The 18,618-nt window shown below is 42.7% G+C and overlaps 1 protein-coding gene across 1 annotated transcript in view; it reads left to right on the top strand.

Moving 5' to 3' along the window:
• Positions 1 to 18,618, top strand: part of LOC109872364 (insulin receptor) — a 103,987-nt gene that overhangs the window by 41,104 nt on the left and 44,265 nt on the right. The gene's annotated exons all lie outside the window — the stretch shown is intronic.

Below are 18,618 nucleotides of genomic sequence, written 5' to 3'. Positions count from 1 at the left end.
TGTTGTTTCTCCATTTTCGCTCAGCTGCCCGCAGCGCTGTTCTGTAAGCTCGCAATGAGCCATGCAATGAGGGCACCTGTTGGGCGAAAGATGCAATGTTAAGCTTGAGTCGACAAGTGACAGTGACAGCATGGAATTCAAATGAGGAGATGGACAGATGAGAAATTAGGAGACCACCACCGTGATGACCAGATGCTATTGGACTATGAGAGAAAACTTAGTCAGATGAAGAAAGAACAACTGGAGTAGCAGTGTTCTCTGGGGTGATCCATGTCTCCGTCAGGGCCAATACGTCAATGGACTGAAGGACAGCATAGGCTGAGGTGAACTCGGTGTTCTTGCCCACTGTTTGGCAGTTCCAAATGCTTCCAGAGACCAGGAATTTCACATGGATTGTGCGTGCAGGGTACACTAAATTAGAATAGTTGTTGCCGGGGGACGGGGAGCATCTGTAAAGCCTACAGGGAGAGGTGCGAACAGGTATAGAAAACACACACGTAGTTGACAAAGCTACAAAAGAGCAAAATTATAATTTGTAAATAACTAGGTAAGATACTCAAGTGAGAGAGTGGTGTGGAGCCTTCCTCTCTTTCCTTCCTGGAACAACTCTGCAGAACCATCACATTGTTTCGGCGACCGTCTTAGATATGCGACAAAACCGAACACTAATAGCTATTTGCCTAGCATAGATGAAACCACTCCCCCCTCCAATACAGCCACTGATTACCAAAACAAGTCACAAATTGACCTGCCCCTTGATCCTGGTTGATGTGTCAATAATTATCTGCAAATTATGACCAGCAAGTTTACACACCAAGTAGACCTCTGGGAAGACAGGCAGCACTTCAAGTAAATGGCCCTAGCTAGAAAAAGGCCGTACTAGACCACAACAGATAAAGACAAAACAATGATACTTATCACTCCTTATCACAGCCCTGATTCATTGGGCTGGCCTTTCTTTGGATCAGCAGAGAGACTGCAACAATATCAAGAGTTACACTGTTCAGAATAGGTGACTACCGTATTTTCTGGACTATTAAGCACACCTGAATATAAACCGCACCCATTGAATAAAAAAATAAAAAAGTATTTTGTACATAAATAAGCCGCACATGTCTATAAGCCATTGAAACAAATTAACTTTACACAGCCTTTAAACGAAACACGGCTTGTAACAAAAATAAATAGGCTTTTAAACGAAACATGGCTTGTAACAAAAAGAAAAAAAATTGCAGTAAACAGTAGCCTACCAAGAAAGTCATTGGTCACTATCTTCCTCCTGTGCACTGAAACCACTGAAGTCATCTCCTTCGGTGTCGGAGTTGAATAGCCTCAGAATTGCTTCATCCGATGTTGGATCGCTGCCCTCTTCAACACTCAGCAGTCCAGCCTTTCGAAACCCGTTGATGATAGTGGATTTTTTGACAATGCTCCATGCTGTCAGCAGCTCTATTTCCTTTTCCAATAGCCAGATCGATCGCCTTCAACTTGAAAGCTGCATCATATGCATTTCTCCATGTCTTTGCCATGGGTGACAAAATGACTACCGTAATCAGAATGATGGGAAGTTTGAGCGTGCTCGATTTACGTCACATTATGTGACGGTGCTCAGTTTTTTGGCGGCATGAATCTTGTGAAAGCGGGAAAAATCCATAAATTAGCCGCGTCATTGTATATGCCGCGAGGTTCAAAGCGTGGGAAAAAAGTAGCGGCTTATAGTTCAGAAATTACGGTAGGCTCCGTATCCATCGACCTTTGATTGACAAGGAAAATAAAAGATTGTTTCAATCTGTCTTTTTCTCAGTCTGCGTTATTCATACTACATGGTAGAGGTCGACCGATTAATTAGGGCCGATTTCAAGTTTTCATAACAATCGGAAATCGTTATTTTTGTACGCTGATTTTGCCAATTTAAAAATAAATTAAATAATAATTCTTATTTTTTTTTAAATAACTTTATTTAACGAGGCAAGTCAGTTAAGAACACATTCTTATTTTCAATGACAGCCTAGGAACGGTGGGTTAACTGCCTTGTTCAGGGACAGAACGACAGATTTTTACCTTGTCAGCTCAGGGATTCAATCTTGCAACCTTACGGTTAACTAGTCCAACGCTCTAACCACCTCACGGCGAGCCTGCCTGTTACGCGAATGCAGTAAGAAGCCAAGGTAAGTTGCTAGCTAGCATTAAACTTAATCATAATCACTAGTTATAACTACACATGGTTGATGATATTACTAGTTTATCTAGCGTGTCCTGCGCATATAATCGATGCGGTGCGCATTTGCGAAAAAGGACTGTCGTTGCTCCAATGTGTACCTAACCATAAACATGCCTTTCTTAAAATCAATACACAGAAGTATATATTTTTAAACCTGCATATTTAGCTAAAAGAAAGGTTAGCAGGCAATATTAACCAGGTAAAATTGTCACCTCTCTTGCGTTCATTGCACGCAGAGTCAGGGTATATGCAACAGTTTGGGCCGCCTGGCTCATTGCGAACTAATTTGCCAAAATTTTTGACATAACATAATAATGACATAACACTGAAGGTTGTGCAATGTAACAGCAATATTTAGACCTAGGGATGCCATCTGTTAGATAAAATACGGAACGGTTCTGTATTTCACTGAAATAATAAACGTTTTTGTTTTCAAAATGATAGTTTCCGGATTCGACCATATTAATGACCTAAGGCTCGTATTTCTGTATGTTATTATGTTATAATTAAGTCTATGATTTGATAGAGGAGTCTAGCGATGGTAGGCACCAGCAGGCTCGTAAACATTAATTCAAACAGCACTTTCGTGCGCTTTGCCAGCAGCTCTTCGTTGTGCTTCAAGCATTGCGCTGTTTATGACTTCAAGCCTATCAACTCCCGAGATTAGGCTGGTGTAACCGATGTGAAATGGCTAGCTAATTAGCGGGGTGCTAATAGCGTTTCAAACATCACTCGCTCTGAGACTTGGGAGTAGTTGTTCCCCTTGCTCTGTCGATGTGTACCTGGTTCGAGCCCAGGTAGCGGCGAGGTGAGGGATGGAAGCTATACTGTTACACTGGCAATACTAAAGTGCCTATAAGAACATCCAATAGTCAAAGGTATATGAAATACAAATGGTATAGAGATAAATAGTCCTATAATTCCTATATAAACTACAACCTAAAACTTCTTACCTGGGAATATTGAAGACTCATGTTAAAAGGAACCACCAGCTTTCATATGTTCTCATGTTCTGAGCAAGGAATTTAAACGTTAGCTTTCTTACATGGCACATATTGCACTTTTACTTTCTTCTCCACTTTCTTATTTAAACCAAATTGAACATGTTTCATTATTTATTTGAGGCTAAGTTGATTGATGTATTATATTAAGTTAAAATAAGTGTTCCTTCAGTATTGTTGTAATTGTCATTATTACAAATACATTAAAAAAACTGATTAATCGGTATCGTCTTTTTTTGGTCCTCGAAAAATCGGTATCGGTATCGCCGTTGAAAAATCATAATCGGTCGACCTCTACTACGTGGTATGCGGTCACTTTTGACAGAGTCACTGTTCAGAACAGGTGAATGTTGATCTATCCACCGCTCTCTCACTCTCTCTGTCTCAATCAATCTCTTTCGCTCTCTTTCTATCTCAATCTCTTTCTCAATCAATCTCTCTCTTTCTCATCAATCTCTCCTTTCTGTCTGTAGGCTGGTAAAACAGGACAGCATCTTTATTATTCTCTAACCTTTATTCTGGTCATTTTATTCTGGCTGAATAATTGCTCATTGTTTGCTATCCCATGAATCTATCTATATCTGAGGCTTTGTCTCTGTTGTTTGGGAATGGGGAGTAAGAGGTGTGTGTGCGTGCGTGTCACCGACTGACCTATGTGTTTGAGACGCGCTAGTCATCAACCAGACCACATCAGTTTACAGCTCTTTCTCGCTCTCTCTTTCTTTGGGGGAAAAACAGATTTGATTTTCAAATCTCAAAATCTTTTTCATTCGATCGGAAGATCACCATTTTAGGCTGTCAGACTCTCCTCACATCTTTTCTCTATCTGATGCTTCTGCAATCATTTAGCAGCTAAATACCCACCATGTCATGGTAGAGTGTTAATGACCAAGCGACCAGTACGCCACCACCACATTCCCTAGGTCTACATTTCAAATGGCAGGCTATTCTCTTTATAGTGCGCTACCTTTGACCCTACATGGTGTACTTCTTTTGACCAGGGCCCCTAGAGCACTGTTCAAAAGTAGGTCACTATATAGGGAATGGGGTGCCATTTGGAGGACACACCACATTGTCTTATGTGTTCTTAATTGACGCAGAAAGCCTGAATGGGGCTTCTCATGTTGCCATAAGGCTCTGGCCAAAAGTAGTGCACTATATAGGAAATAGGGTGCCATTTAGGATGAACCCCGTATGTGGCTTATATTGTCCTGCTATGTTAAGTTAACAAGAAAGATAACGATTCTTACTAAATTACTATATTTAACTACGTTAGGGCTTAATATCACTTCCAGATACCACAGAGCACTCTTTTTCTCTCTTTATCTCTTTCTCTCTTCCCCCACCCTCAGTGAAACTTGCCTCAAATTATTTTGTGGTCATAGTATGATTTCCTGATTACCCAATGTTGTCGTAAGAACAGCTGGGTAATAGCGCTGATATGATAGTCCCTGTTTGTTGTTGTTTTGTTTTACGTTTTGAGGGAATTAGGGTGTGTGTGACATGAAGAGAGCCAGGCATTCCTTCAGCATTCCTCCCAGCCTGCATCATGTGATCAGATCCACAACACTCAGTAACATGAACCCAGATATCCGTGTGTGTGTCTGGTTGCAGGCTCTCTTCGGGCAGATTTTCCCTTCAGCCCTGGGATTCAAACCGTCAACCCTCCGGTTACTAGCCTGCCTCTCTAACCGCAAGGCTAGCGCTGCCTGTCCGCCTGTTCTTTCCATATGCCCATTGATAAGCTGTAACTGTTGTTGTGATTTCACACAGCGGCCCTGTGGCTTGAGTCGGAACCACATTCACAGGCTGCGTCTGAAATGGTATCCTATTCACTATATAGTACACACTACTTTTGACCAGGGCCCATAAGGTTATGGTAAAAAGTTGTGCACTGTATAGGGTGCCATTTTGGACGCAGCCACACACAGCATTACTAAAGGACCCAGAATCAGAGCGAACTAAAGTCAGACTGGCAGCTCTTTTCACTGCTCCATAGTGGGCAGGGCTAAGCAGAGGAGCCCCAAACCCTCTTCACAGTACTCAGTCAAACCAAGCTGAGCTGTACTACTTGGCCTGGTTACGCTTAAATATTGCGACAAGGAGAAAAAAAAGGTTAATTCATGTTTGCAAAACAATGTCCATACATGCTAGAACACTACAGTGCAAGAAGATATGTGATGATATGCTAACCATAATGCAAAAAAAGTCTGATTTTACATCTGATTGCCACCTAAACTCTCAAGTCTCAGCGAACTGACAGTGTGCGTGAGTAGGGCTCCAACGGGCCGACCCCTTCTTGCCTCATGAATGATGTCATTACTGGTTAAAGGGACAATTCTAAAAGTTTAATTTAGGCTTGTGGCGGTCACAAAATTTCATCAGCCGGTGATTGTAAAGCAAATAACTGTCAGTCTCACGGTAATTGACCGGCAATTAACATTAACACATTTAGCATCTCCTGGCGTCCACACACAGCCTAAAAGCCACTGATGTAGACCTTTGGAACATCTACATTTTTAAAAGTATAATAAATCCATGTAATATAGCCTGCAATCCATTATTTATTTTAGACAGGTCTAAATAAACACGAAATGAAGGAAATGTAGTCTATTTCAGAAGAACAGAATAGCATGCTCTGAGTTGTTCTTATGTTAGGTCCTGATCTGGCTATGCCAAATGGCTCTGGGCTACACTAGTTCATTTAGCAGACAAGATTTGCTTAGAAGTCCGTTGCATTATTTTATAGTATGAAGAATACAATTGAACAAAGCTGAATAATTTAGAAAGGATGTTTCCTCCAAATGATTTGAGGGAGTCCGCACATGGGGCTATTCTGTGTTGAGCGGTTAACAAAGAAATAGGTACTCCTATATGCTTAATTTAGATGTATTAATGTAACTTTAGTTGTTCTACAAACATTGGGCAATATGTTTTGATTTTTAATACATTGGGAAAGGGGGACACCTTGTCAGTTGTACAACCGAATGTGTCTTCCGCATTTAACCCAATCCCTCTGAATCGGAGAGGTCTGGGGGACTGCCTTTGTAAGGCTGCATGAGCTCTGCACGCAGGCTGTATACACTTCATCAGTCTCTCATTTGACAAGCTTTTATTTAACTAGTCCAATACAGCAAATGAAAGATAAACATCTTGTTAATCTACCCATCGTGTCCGATAAAAAAATAAAAAAAAGCTTTACAGCGAAAGCACAACATATGATTATGTTAGGTCATAGCCAAGTCAAAAAAACACACAGCCATTTTTCCAGCCAAAGATAGGAGTAAAAAAAAACAGAAATATAGATAGAATTAATCACTAACCTTTGATGATCTTCATCAGATGACACTCATAGGACATCATGTTACACAATACATGTATGTTTTGTTCGATAATGTGCATATTTATATCCAAAAATCTCAGTTTACATTGGCGCGTTATGTGCCGTAATGTTTTGATTCCAAAACATCCAGTGATTTTGCAGAAATACTCATAATAAACACTGATAAAATATACAATTGTTATTCACAGAATTAAAGATAGACTTCTCCTTAATGCAACCGCTGTGTCAGATTTCAAATTTTTTTTATGGAAAAAGCATCATCTGAGAACGGCTCTCAGAGCCCAATCCAGCCAAAGAAATATCCGCCATGTTGGAGTCAGGAGAAGTTATAAATACCACTATAAATATTCACTTACCTTTGATGATCTTCATCAGAAGGCACTCCCAGGAATCCCAGTTCGACAATAAAGTACTGATTTGTTCCATAAAGTTCCACTAAGTCCATAATTTATGTCCAAATAGCCACTTGTTGGTAGCGTGTTCAGCCCAGTAATCCATTTTCATGAGGCGTGAGCACTCCGTCCAGACAAAAACTCAAAAAGTTCCGTTACAGGTCGTAGAAACAAGTCAAACGATATATGGAATCAATCTTTAGGATGTTTTTAACATAAATCATCAATAAGGTTCCAACTGGAAAATTTCATTGCCTGAAGAAAAGCATTGGAACGAGAGCTAACTCTTTCGGGAGCGCGCGTCACGTGCCTGAGACACTCTGCCAGACCACTGACTCATTTAGCTCCCATTCCCCGGTTGACATCTAGTGGAAGCCGTAGGAAGTGCAACTTGACTCCATAGACACTGTGTGTTTGGTAAGCCAAGCTTTGAAAAACTACAAACCTCAGATTTCCCACTTCCTGGTTGGAGTTTTATCAGGTTTTCACCTGCCATATGAGTTCATTAATACTCACAGACATCATTCAAACAGTCTTAGAAACTTCAGAGTGTTTTCTATGCACTTAAATAGTGAATGAAGAATGCTTTTCCCGTGGTTAATTTTCATGCCATGCCAGCCCCTGTTGTAAAGATAAGCATTGTGCTTAATATTAGGGAAGTTGAGAAATAAATATAGTAGGCCTAGCCTATAGAAAGCTGATGGGATCCTCCTGTTTTTAAAGAGGCCATCACTCTGTTTTCTCTCGCAATTGCATAGCCTATAGAAATGTTTGCACAACATGAGCTCATGGACTCTGTGTTTGATTTAGATTTTTGATTACATTTGGATTGATGTCAGCGTGATGAGAGGAACAATAGAGTGCTGAGTACCAGGCAGGTAGCAAGTTTGGTAGGCTACTAATGACCATCAGAAGCGTCAGAGCTTGGGGAAGTCTTATTACCGTGAATAAACGGTCATGTGGAATTTGACTGCCTTCATGACTCGTGACCACCGGTTTGGCGGTAATACGGTCGCCGCACCAGCCCTAGTTTACACTTCATATTCATCTCCAGCACCACCCCAACATCAACATACAGTGGGGCAAAAAAGTATTTAGTCAGCCACCAATTGTGTAAGTTCTCCGACTTAAAAATATGAGAGGCCTGTAATTTTCATCATAGGTACACTTCAACTATGAAAATCACATTGTAGGATTGAAGGATTTTTTATGAATTTATTTGCAAATGATGGTGGAAAATAAGTATTTGGTCAATAACAAAAGTTTATCTCAATACTTTGTTATATACCCTTTGTTGGCAATGACAGAGGTCGAACGTTTTCTGTAAGTCTTCACAAGGTTTTCACACACTGTTGCTGGTATTTTGGCCCATTCCTCCATGCAGATCTCCTCTAGAGCAGTGATGTTTTGGGGCTGTTGCTGGGCAACACGGACTTTCAACTCCCTCCAAAGATCTTCTATGGGGTTGAGATCTGGAGACTAGCTAGGCCACTCCAGGACCTTGAAATGCTTCTTACGAAGCCACTCCTTCGTTGCCCTGGCGGTGTGTTTGGGATCATTGTCATGCTGAATGACCCAGCCACGTTTCATCTTCAATGCCCTTGCTGATGGAAGGAGGTTTTCACTCAAAATCTCACGATACATGGCCCCATTCATTCTTTCCTTTACACGGATCAGTCGTCCTGGTCCCTTTGCAGAAAAACAGCCCCAAAGCATGATTTTTCCACCCCCATGCTTCACAGTAGGTATGGTGTTCTTTGGATGCATTCTTTGTCCTCCAAACACGACGAGTGAGTGTTTTACATTTTTTACCAAAAAGTTATATTTTGGTTTCATCTGACATTCTCCCAATGTTCTTCTGGATCATCCAAATGCTCTCTAGCAAAGTGGACATGTACTGGCTTAAGCAGGGGGACACGTCTGGCACTGCAGGATTTGAGTCCATGGCGGCGTAGTGTGTTACTGATGGTAGGCTTTGTTACTTTGGTCCCAGCTCTCTGTAGGTCATTCACTAGATCCTCCCGTGTGTTTCTGGGATTTTTGCTCACCGTTCTTGTGATCATTTTGACCCCACGGGGTGAGGTCTTGCGTGGAGCCCCAGATCAGATTATCAGTGGTCTTGTATGTCTTCCATTTCCTAATAATTGCTCCCACAGTTGATTTCTTCAAACCAAGCTGCTTCCCTATTGCAGATTCAGTCTTCCCAGCCTGGTGCAGGTCTACAATTTTGTTTCTGGTGTCCTTTGACAGCTCTTTGGTCTTGGCCATAGTGGAGTTTGTAGCATGACTGTTTGAGGTTGTGGACAGGTGTCTTTTATACTGATAACAAGTTCAAACAGGTGCCATTAATACAGGTAACGAGCGGACAGAGAGCCTCTTAAAGAAGTTACAGGTCTGTGAGAGCCAGAAATCTTGCTTGTTTGTAGGTGATCAAATACTTATTTTCCACCATAATTTGCAAATAAATTCATAAAAAATCCTACAATGTGATTTTCTGGATTTTTTTACCTCATTTTGTCTGTCATAGTTGAAGTGTACCTATGTTGAAAATTACAGGCCTCTCTCATCTTTTTAAGTTGGAGAACTTGCACAATTGGTGGCTGACTAAATACTTTTTTGCCCCACTGTATGTGAAAATGGCATGTTTCAATGCTTTGTAGTAAAAAAGATCAATGAAGATAAGTATTTCCAATGTGTTTTTCATGACAACATGTGGAGCCTCAAATAGAATTCGAATTTATAGCGAAGTCAAAAACAAACATTTAGCAGTTAGCTAGTCAAGTTGTTGTATTTTGAGGTTCAAATTATAAGCAAAGAGATTTTGTGGTTGGAATTGCAGTATTTAGTTTGACAATTTAGACGTGACCTAACAACTTTTGACAGACTGGTTTCAACTGGACAAACAAACAGTTGCTTAGCAACCGGATACAAACTTTTGTGAGTTTGAATATTTGGATAATCTTTATGATTGGAGGATAGCTGTGGGTTATCGAATCAGGATCCACTCCTCTGTTCTCCGTAAGGTCATTAATGATAAATGTTCACATTTTTAGATGGCAGAAAGGCCAGTTACTTTGACATTGACAAGGAGTGGAATGTTAGCTAAAGAGACTGGTACTCAGGCTAGAATGTCTCTGCTCTAACTGAGAAGTTTGGTCTTGACATCTAGCCACTTAGCTAGGAAGTTAGCAAACCAAATGCAAAGCTTGCACACATTTGTTTACATCTGTTAGTGAGCATTTCTCATTTGCAAAGAATAATCCATCCACCCGACCGGTGTGGCTTATCAAGAAGCTGATTAAACAGCACGATCATTACACAGGTGCACCTTGTGCTGGGGAAAATAAAAGGTCACCTTAAAATGGGCAGTTGTCACACAACGCAATGCCACAAATTTCTCAAGTTTTGAGGGAGTGTGCAATTGGCATGCTGACTTCAGGAATGTCCACCAGAGCGGTTGCCAGAGATTTGAATGTTCATTTCTCTACCATCAGCCGCCTCAAATGTCATTTTAGAGAATTTGGCAGTATGTCCAACCGGCCTCACAACCTCAGACCATGTGTATGGCTTTGTGGGGCGAGTGGTTTGCTGATGTCAACGTTGAGAGCAGTGCCACATAGTGGTGGTGGGTTTAGGGTATGGGCAGGCGTAAGCTATAGACAACGAACACAATTGCATTTTAGGGATGGCAATTTGAATGCACAGAGATTCTATGACAAGACTCAGAGGCCCACTGTCATTCCATTAATCCACCGCCATCACCTCATGTTTCAGCATGATAATGCACGACCCAATGTCGCAAGGATCTGTACACAATTCCTGAAAGCTGAAAATGTCCCAGTTCTTCCATGTCCTTCATCCTCACCAGACATGTCACTCATTGAGCATGTTTGGGATGCTCTGACGTGTATGACAGCGTGTTCCAGTTTCCAACAATATCCAGCAACTTTGCACAGCCATTGAAGTAGAGTGGGACAGCATTCCACAGGCCACAATCAACAGCCTGAACAACTCTGACTATCTGTGACCGGGTATCTGTGACCAACAGATGCATATCTGCATTCCCAGACATGTGAAATCCTTATATTAGGGCTGAATTAAGTAATTCATTAACTTAGTAAATTATTGGAAACTGTTGCATTTATATTTTGGTTCAGTATAATTTATTTGACACATCTTCGATAGTTATAAGCAGTGGCGTAGCAATCTCAGTGGCTTGTCCGAAATGGCACCCTATTCACTATATAGTGCACTATTGGGCCCATAGGGCTCTGGCCAAAAGTATTGCACTATACAGGGAATAGGGTGTCATTTTGGACACAGCCCGTGTCTCTCCTCATCAAATCAAATCAAATCAAATTTATTTATATAGCCCTTCATACATCAGCTGATATCTCAAAGTGCTGTACAGAAACCCAGCCTAAAACCCCAAACAGCAAGCAATGCAGGTGTAGAAGCACGGTGGCTAGGAAAAACTCCCTAGAAAGGCCAAAACCTAGGAAGAAACCTAGAGAGGAACCAGGCTATGTGGGGTGGCCAGTCCTCTTCTGGCTGTGCCGGGTGGAGATTATAACAGAACATGGTCAAGATGTTCAATGTTCATAAATGACCAGCATGGTCGAATAATAATAAGGCAGAACAGTTGAAACTAGAGCAGCAGCACAGTCAGGTGGAAGTTGAAACTGGAGCAGCAGCATGGCCAGGTAGACTGGGGACAGCAAGGAGTCATCATGTCAGGTAGTCCTGGGGCATGGTCCTAGGGCTCAGGTCAGTTGAAACTGGAACAGCAGCATGGCCAGGTGGACTGGGGACAGCAAGGAGTCATCATGTCAGGTAGTCCTGGGGCATGGTCCTAGGGCTCAGGTCCTCCGAGAGAGAGAAAGAAAGAGAGAAGGAGAGAATTAGAGAACGCACACTTAGATTCACACAGGACACCGAATAGGACAGGAGAAGTACTCCAGATATAACAAACTGACCCCAGCCCCCCGACACATAAACTACTGCAGCATAAATACTGGAGGCTGAGACAGGAGGGGTCAGGAGACACTGTGGCCCCATCCGAGGACACCCCCGGACAGGGCCAAACAGGAAGGATATAACCCCACCCACTTTGCCAAAGCACAGCCCCCACACCACTAGAGGGATATCTTCAACCACCAACTTACCATCCTGAGACAAGGCTGAGTATAGCCCACAAAGATCTCCGCCACGGCACAACCCAAGGGGGGGGGGCGCCAACCCAGACAGGATGACCACAACAGTGAATCAACCCACTCAGGTGACGCACCCCCTCCAGGGACGGCATGAGAGAGCCCCAGCAAGCCAGTGACTCAGCCCCTGTAATAGGGTTAGAGGCAGAGAATCCCAGTGGAAAGAGGGGAACCGGCCAGGCAGAGACAGCAAGGGCGGTTCGTTGCTCCAGAGCCTTTCCGTTCACCTTCCCACTCCTGGGCCAGACTACACTCAATCATATGACCCACTGAAGAGATGAGTCTTCAGTAAAGACTTAAAGGTTGAGACCGAGTTTGCGTCTCTGACATGGGTAGGCAGACCGTTCCATAAAAATGGAGCTCTATAGGAGAAAGCCCTGCCTCCAGCTGTTTGCTTAGAAATTCTAGGGACAATTAGGAGGCCTGCGTCTTGTGACCGTAGCGTACGTATAGGTATGTACGGCAGGACCAAATCAGAGAGATAGGTAGGAGCAAGCCCATGTAATGCTTTGTAGGTTAGCAGTAAAACCTTGAAATCAGCCCTTGCTTTGACAGGAAGCCAGTGTAGAGAGGCTAGCACTGGAGTAATATGATCAATTTTTTTGGTTCTAGTCAGGATTCTAGCAGCCGTATTTAGCACTAACTGAAGTTTATTTAGTGCTTTATCCGGGTAGCCGGAAAATAGAGCATTGCAGTAGTCTAACCTAGAAGTGACAAAAGCATGGATTAATTTTTCTGCATCATTTTTGGACAGAAAGTTTCTGATTTTTGCAATGTTACGTAGATGGAAAAAAGCTGTCCTCGAAATGGTCTTGATATGTTCTTCAAAAGAGAGATCAGGGTCCAGAGTAACGCCGAGGTCCTTCACAGTTTTATTTGAGCCGACTGTACAACCATTAAGATTAATTGTCAGATTCAACAGAAGATCTCTTTGTTTCTTGGGACCTAGAACAAGCATCTCTGTTTTGTCCGAGTTTAATAGTAGAAAGTTTGCAGCCATCCACTTCCTTATGTCTGAAACACATGCTTCTAGCGAGGGCAATTTTGGGGCTTCACCATGTTTCATTGAAATGTACAGCTGTGTGTCATCCGCATAGCAGTGAAAGTTTACATTATGTTTTCGAATAACATCCCCAAGAGGTAAAATATATAGTGAAAACAATAGTGGTCCTAAAACGGAACCTTGAGGAACACCGAAATTTACAGTTGATTTGTCAGAGGACAAACCATTCACAGAGACAAACTGATATCTTTCCGACAGATAAGATCTAAACCAGGCCAGAACATGTCCGTGTAGACCAATTTGGGTTTCCAATCTCTCCAAAAGAATGTGGTGATCGATGGTATCAAAAGCAGCACTAAGGTCTAGGAGCACGAGGACAGATGCAGAGCCTCGGTCCGATGCCATTAAAATGTCATTTACCACCTTCACAAGTGCCGTCTCAGTGCTATGATGGGGTCTAAAACCAGACTGAAGCATTTCGTATACATTGTTTGTCTTCAGGAAGGCAGTGAGTTGCTGCGCAACAGCCTTCTCTAAAATTTTTGAGAGGAATGGAAGATTCGATATAGGCCGATAGTTTTTTATATTTTCTGGGTCAAGGTTTGGCTTTTTCAAGAGAGGCTTTATTACTGCCACTTTTAGTGAGTTTGGTACACATCAGTGGATAGAGAGCCGTTTATTATGTTCAACATAGGAGGGCCAAGCACAGGAAGCAGCTCTTTCAGTAGTTTAGTTGGAATAGGGTCCAGTATGCAGCTTGAAGGTTTAGAGGCCATGATTATTTTCATCATTGTGTCAAGAGATATAGTACTAAAACACTTGAGCGTCTCTCTTGATTCTAGGTCCTGGCAGAGTTGTGCAGACTCAGGACAACTGAGGTTTGGAGGAATACGCAGGTTTAAAGAGGATTTCCGTAATTTGCTTTCTAATAATCATAATCTTTTCCTCAAAGAAGTTCATGAATTTATCACTGCTAAAGTGAAAGTCATCCTCTCTTGGGGAATGCTGCTTTTTAGTTAGCTTTGCGACAGTATTAAAAAGGAATTTCGGATTGTTCTTATTTTCCTCAATTAAGTTAGAAAAATAGGATGATCGAGCAGCAGTAAGGGCTCTACGGTACTGCACGGTACCGTCCTTCCAAGCTAGTCGGAAGACTTCCAGTTTGGTGTGGCGCCATTTCCGTTCCAATTTTCTGGAAGCTTGCTTCAGAGCTCGGGTATTTTCTGTGTACCAGGGAGCTAGTTTCTTATGAGACATTTTTTTTGTTTTTAGGGGTGCAACTGCGTCTAGGGTATTGCGCAAGGTTAGATTGAGATCCTCAGTTAGGTGGTTAACTGATTTTTGTCCTCTGGCGTCCTTGGGTAGGCAGAGGGAGTCTGGAAGGGCATCAAGGAATATTTGTGTTGTCTGTGAATTTATAGCACGACTTTTGATGATCCTTGGTTGGGGTCTAAGCAGATTATAACGTAATAAAATGGTGGTCCGATAGTCCAGGATTATGAGGAAAAACATTAAGATCCACCACATTTATTCCATGGGACAAAACTAGGTCCAGCGTATGACTGTGACAGTGAGTGGGTCCAGAGACATGTTGGACAAAACCCACTGAGTCGATGATGGCTCTGAAAGCCTTTTGGAGTGGGTCTGTGGACTTTTCCATGTGAATATTAAAGTCACCAAAGATTAGAATATTATCTGCTATGACTACAAGGTCCGATAGGAATTCAGGGAACTCAATGAGGAACGCTGTATATGGCCCAGGAGGCCTGTAAACAGTAGCTATAAAAAGTGATTGAGTAGGCTGCATAGATTTCATGACTAGAAGCTCAAAAGACGAAAATGTCATTTTTTTTTTGGTAAATTGAAATTTGCTATCGTAAATGTTAGCAACACCTCCGCCTTTGCGGGATGCACGGGGGATATGGTCACTAGTGTAGCCAGGAGGTGAGGCCTCATTTAAAACAGTAAATTCATCAGGCTTAAGCCATGTTTCAGTCAGGCCAATCACATCAAGATTATGATCAGTGATTAGTTCATTGACTATAATTGCCTTTGAAGTAAGGGATCTAACATTAAGTAGCCCTATTTTGAATGTGAGGTATCATGATCTCTTTCAGTAATGACAGGAATGGAGGTGGTCTTTATCCTAGTGAGATTGCTAAGGCGAACACCGCCATGTTTAGTTTTGCCCAACCTAGGTCGAGGCACAGACACGGTCTCAATGGTGATAGCTGAGCTGACTACACTGACTGTGCTAATGGCAGACTCCACTATGCTGGCAGGCTGGCTAACAGCCTGCTGCCTGGCCTGCACCCTATTTCATTGTGGAGCTAGAGGAGTTAGAGCCCTGTCTATGTTGGTAGATAAGATGAGAGCACCCCTCCAGCTAGGATGGAGTCCGTCACTCCTCAGCAGGTCGGGCTTGGTCCTGTTTGTGGGTGAGTCCCAGAAAGAGGGCCAATTATCTACAAATTCTAACTTTTGGGAGGGGCAGAAAACAGTTTTCAACCAGCGATTGAGTTGTGAGACTCTGCTGTAGAGCTCATCACTCCCCCTAACTGGGAGGGGGCCAGAGACAATTACTCGATGCCGACACATCTTTCTAGCTGATATGCACGCAGAAGCTATGTTGCGCTTAGTGATTTCTGACTGTTTCATCCTAACATCGTTGGTGCCGACGTGGATAACAATATCTCTATACTCTCTACACTCGCCAGTTTTAGCTTTAGCCAGCACCATCTTCAGATTAGCCTTAACGTCGGTAGCCCTGCCCCCGGGTAAACAGTGTATGATCGCTGGATGATTCGCTTTAAGTCTAATACTGCGGGTAATGGAGTCGCCAATGACTAGAGTTTTCAATTTGTCAGAGCTAATGGTGGGAAGCTTCGGCGTCTCAGACCCCGTAACGGGAGGAGTAGAGACCAGAGAAGAATCGGCCTCTGACTCCGACCCGCTGCTTAATGGGGAAAACCGGTTGAAAGTTTCTGTCGGCTGAATGAGCGACTCCGGTTGAGCGTTCCTACAGCATTTCCTTCCAGAAACCGTGAGAAAGTTGTCCGGCTGCGGGGACTGTGCCAGGGGATTTACACTACTATCTGTACTTACTGGTGCCACAGACGCTGTTTCATCCTTTCCTACACTGAAATTACCCTTGCCTAACGATTGCGTCTGAAGCTGGGCTTGCAGCACAGCTATCCTCGCCGTAAGGCGAGTACAGCGGAAAAATAAATAAATATATGAACGGTAATTAAAAAGTGAAAACCGTAAAGTTGTCAGGTAGCAAAACAGGTTAGCAACAAAACGCACAGCAACTCGAAAACAAGCCTGCAAGTTGTGACCGGAAATGACGTCAGACGTTCACAACAAAACCTGACAATTCCTCACTGCCACACTGACAAGAGATGGAGTGGGTCAGTTTTTGTATGTGTGCGCGCATCAAAGTGAAGTGTCTGTCTGTTACTATGTGGCTCAGGTTTACTTTTCATGCAAGCTGCCTCTGTGCCACTGTGTGAGTGACTGAGAGCAGTAGCAGTGTCTCCAGCACTTAAACGGTTAACTCTCCGCAGCTCCTCTTCTGAGTGGGGAGAGGTCATTTGAATGGCTAGCTTCCCCAACCAGACAACACATTGGTTAAAGCTGAGGGTGGATCTGCGGCTGCTGCTGTACTACAGAGTGGAGTCTACTCCCTTTACTGGATCAGGAGTCTGATTGCTGTGTGTAGGCCTGCAGTCTGTTAGAGGGAGCGGCAGTGTGTGTGTGTATTTTTATTTGGATGGGGGGGGGTCGTCTATGTTGCAGCTGAGTTGAGAGACTGGAGAGGAAAGGGGGAGACAGAGGGGCAGAGGGAACACCCAAAATTCAGAGGAAATACGTCAAGATGATTTTATTGTCGATGTAAGCTTCTCATTCAGAAATGTATGTATCTAAACCCCTCTGTCTAGGATTTGAACAGAGGAAACATTTGATGCAGTTCTATTATCTGTCATTACCCTACTGTTCTGTTTTGCTCTGCATTTTTGTAGAGCTATATCTTTAGGTGTGTAAGTGTGTATGTGCGCAGTTTGCTTGTTCAGTCTGTTATTCATGCACACAGACTCCAACAGTCCTTGTGGCCTGACCTGAGCCCCTCGTTAGGCTGCTGGTCAATCTTAATCTGTCTCGATAGGACTATATGGGATGAGCTAATCTGGTGGACAGGCAGTCAGCAAGGTGTTTACCTCTCTCTGACACACACACTGCCAGTGCCAACTGGCTCTGCACCTCAGCGATGGCACTGAACTTTACTGTGTGTGTGTACATGTGTGTGAGCACTCAACCAGTTTATTCTTGGCAGCTTGGCACTAGATGAAGCGTGTGTGTGTGTGTGTGTGTGTGTGTGTGTGTGTGTGTGTGTGTGTGTGTGTAGCTAGGTCACATTGTTAGAAAGGGGCCAAGGCATCAGTAGCATTCAGTGTCTTCACAGCAAACCTGGGTCCAACACATACACTGAGTGTACAAAACATTTGGAACAACTTCTTCATGTTGAGTTGCACAGAACAGGCATGGACTCTGCAAAGTGTCGAAAGTGTTCCACAGGGATGCTCTCCCATGTTCACTCCAATGCTTCCCATAGTTGTGTCAAGTTGGCTTGATGTACTCTGGGTGGTGGACCATTCCTGTTAGGACTATAATGACACTAGAAGCTGGAAACTGTTGAGCGTGAAAAAACGGTGACACACTCAAACCGGTGCGCCTGGCACCTACTACCATACTCTGTTCAAAGGCACTTGAATCTTTTTTCTTGCCCATTCACCCTCTGAATGGCACACATACACAATCCATGTCTCAATTGTCTCAAGGCTTAAAAATCCTTAACCTGTCTCCTCCCCTTCATCTACACTGATTTGAAGTGGATTTAACAAGTGACATCAATAAGGTATCATAGCTTTCACCAGGATTCACCTGATCAGGCTGTCATGGAAAGAGCATGTTTTGTACACTCATTCATATATATCAAATTCTGAGTAAGAAAGTTAAACGCGCAAATATCATACCCCCCCCAAATGTTAACCTCCTCTGTATATTCATGGTAACATCCACATTGGTAACATCCACAATGCAAAAGTGTTTAGAAACATATTCTATTCTTATTTACAATAAAAGTGACTCCAAAATGACACACTACATTATTTACCATTCATTTCTATTGGGCACAAAATAATCAGAAAAATAACCAAAAACAAACAGCAAATGGATCCAACAAATGTGTGGAGTCACAAATTGATATCGTCATTGCATGCTATGAATATGGATCTTTACTTTTTACTCTTTACTACTTTAATACTCACACAAGTGAATTTGTCCCAATACTTTTGGTCCCCTAAAATGGAGGGATGAAAAAAAAGGGATGTCATTTCTAAACGGTTCACCCAATATGGATGAAGATACCCTCAAATTAAAGCTGCGTCT

Source organism: Oncorhynchus kisutch, linkage group LG27, assembly GCF_002021735.2.
Source record: "Oncorhynchus kisutch isolate 150728-3 linkage group LG27, Okis_V2, whole genome shotgun sequence".
Classification (NCBI taxonomy): Eukaryota; Metazoa; Chordata; class Actinopteri; order Salmoniformes; family Salmonidae; genus Oncorhynchus; species Oncorhynchus kisutch.
The sequence above is the reverse complement of the archived record's forward strand: the minus strand, read 5'-3'. Positions and strand labels throughout refer to the sequence as shown.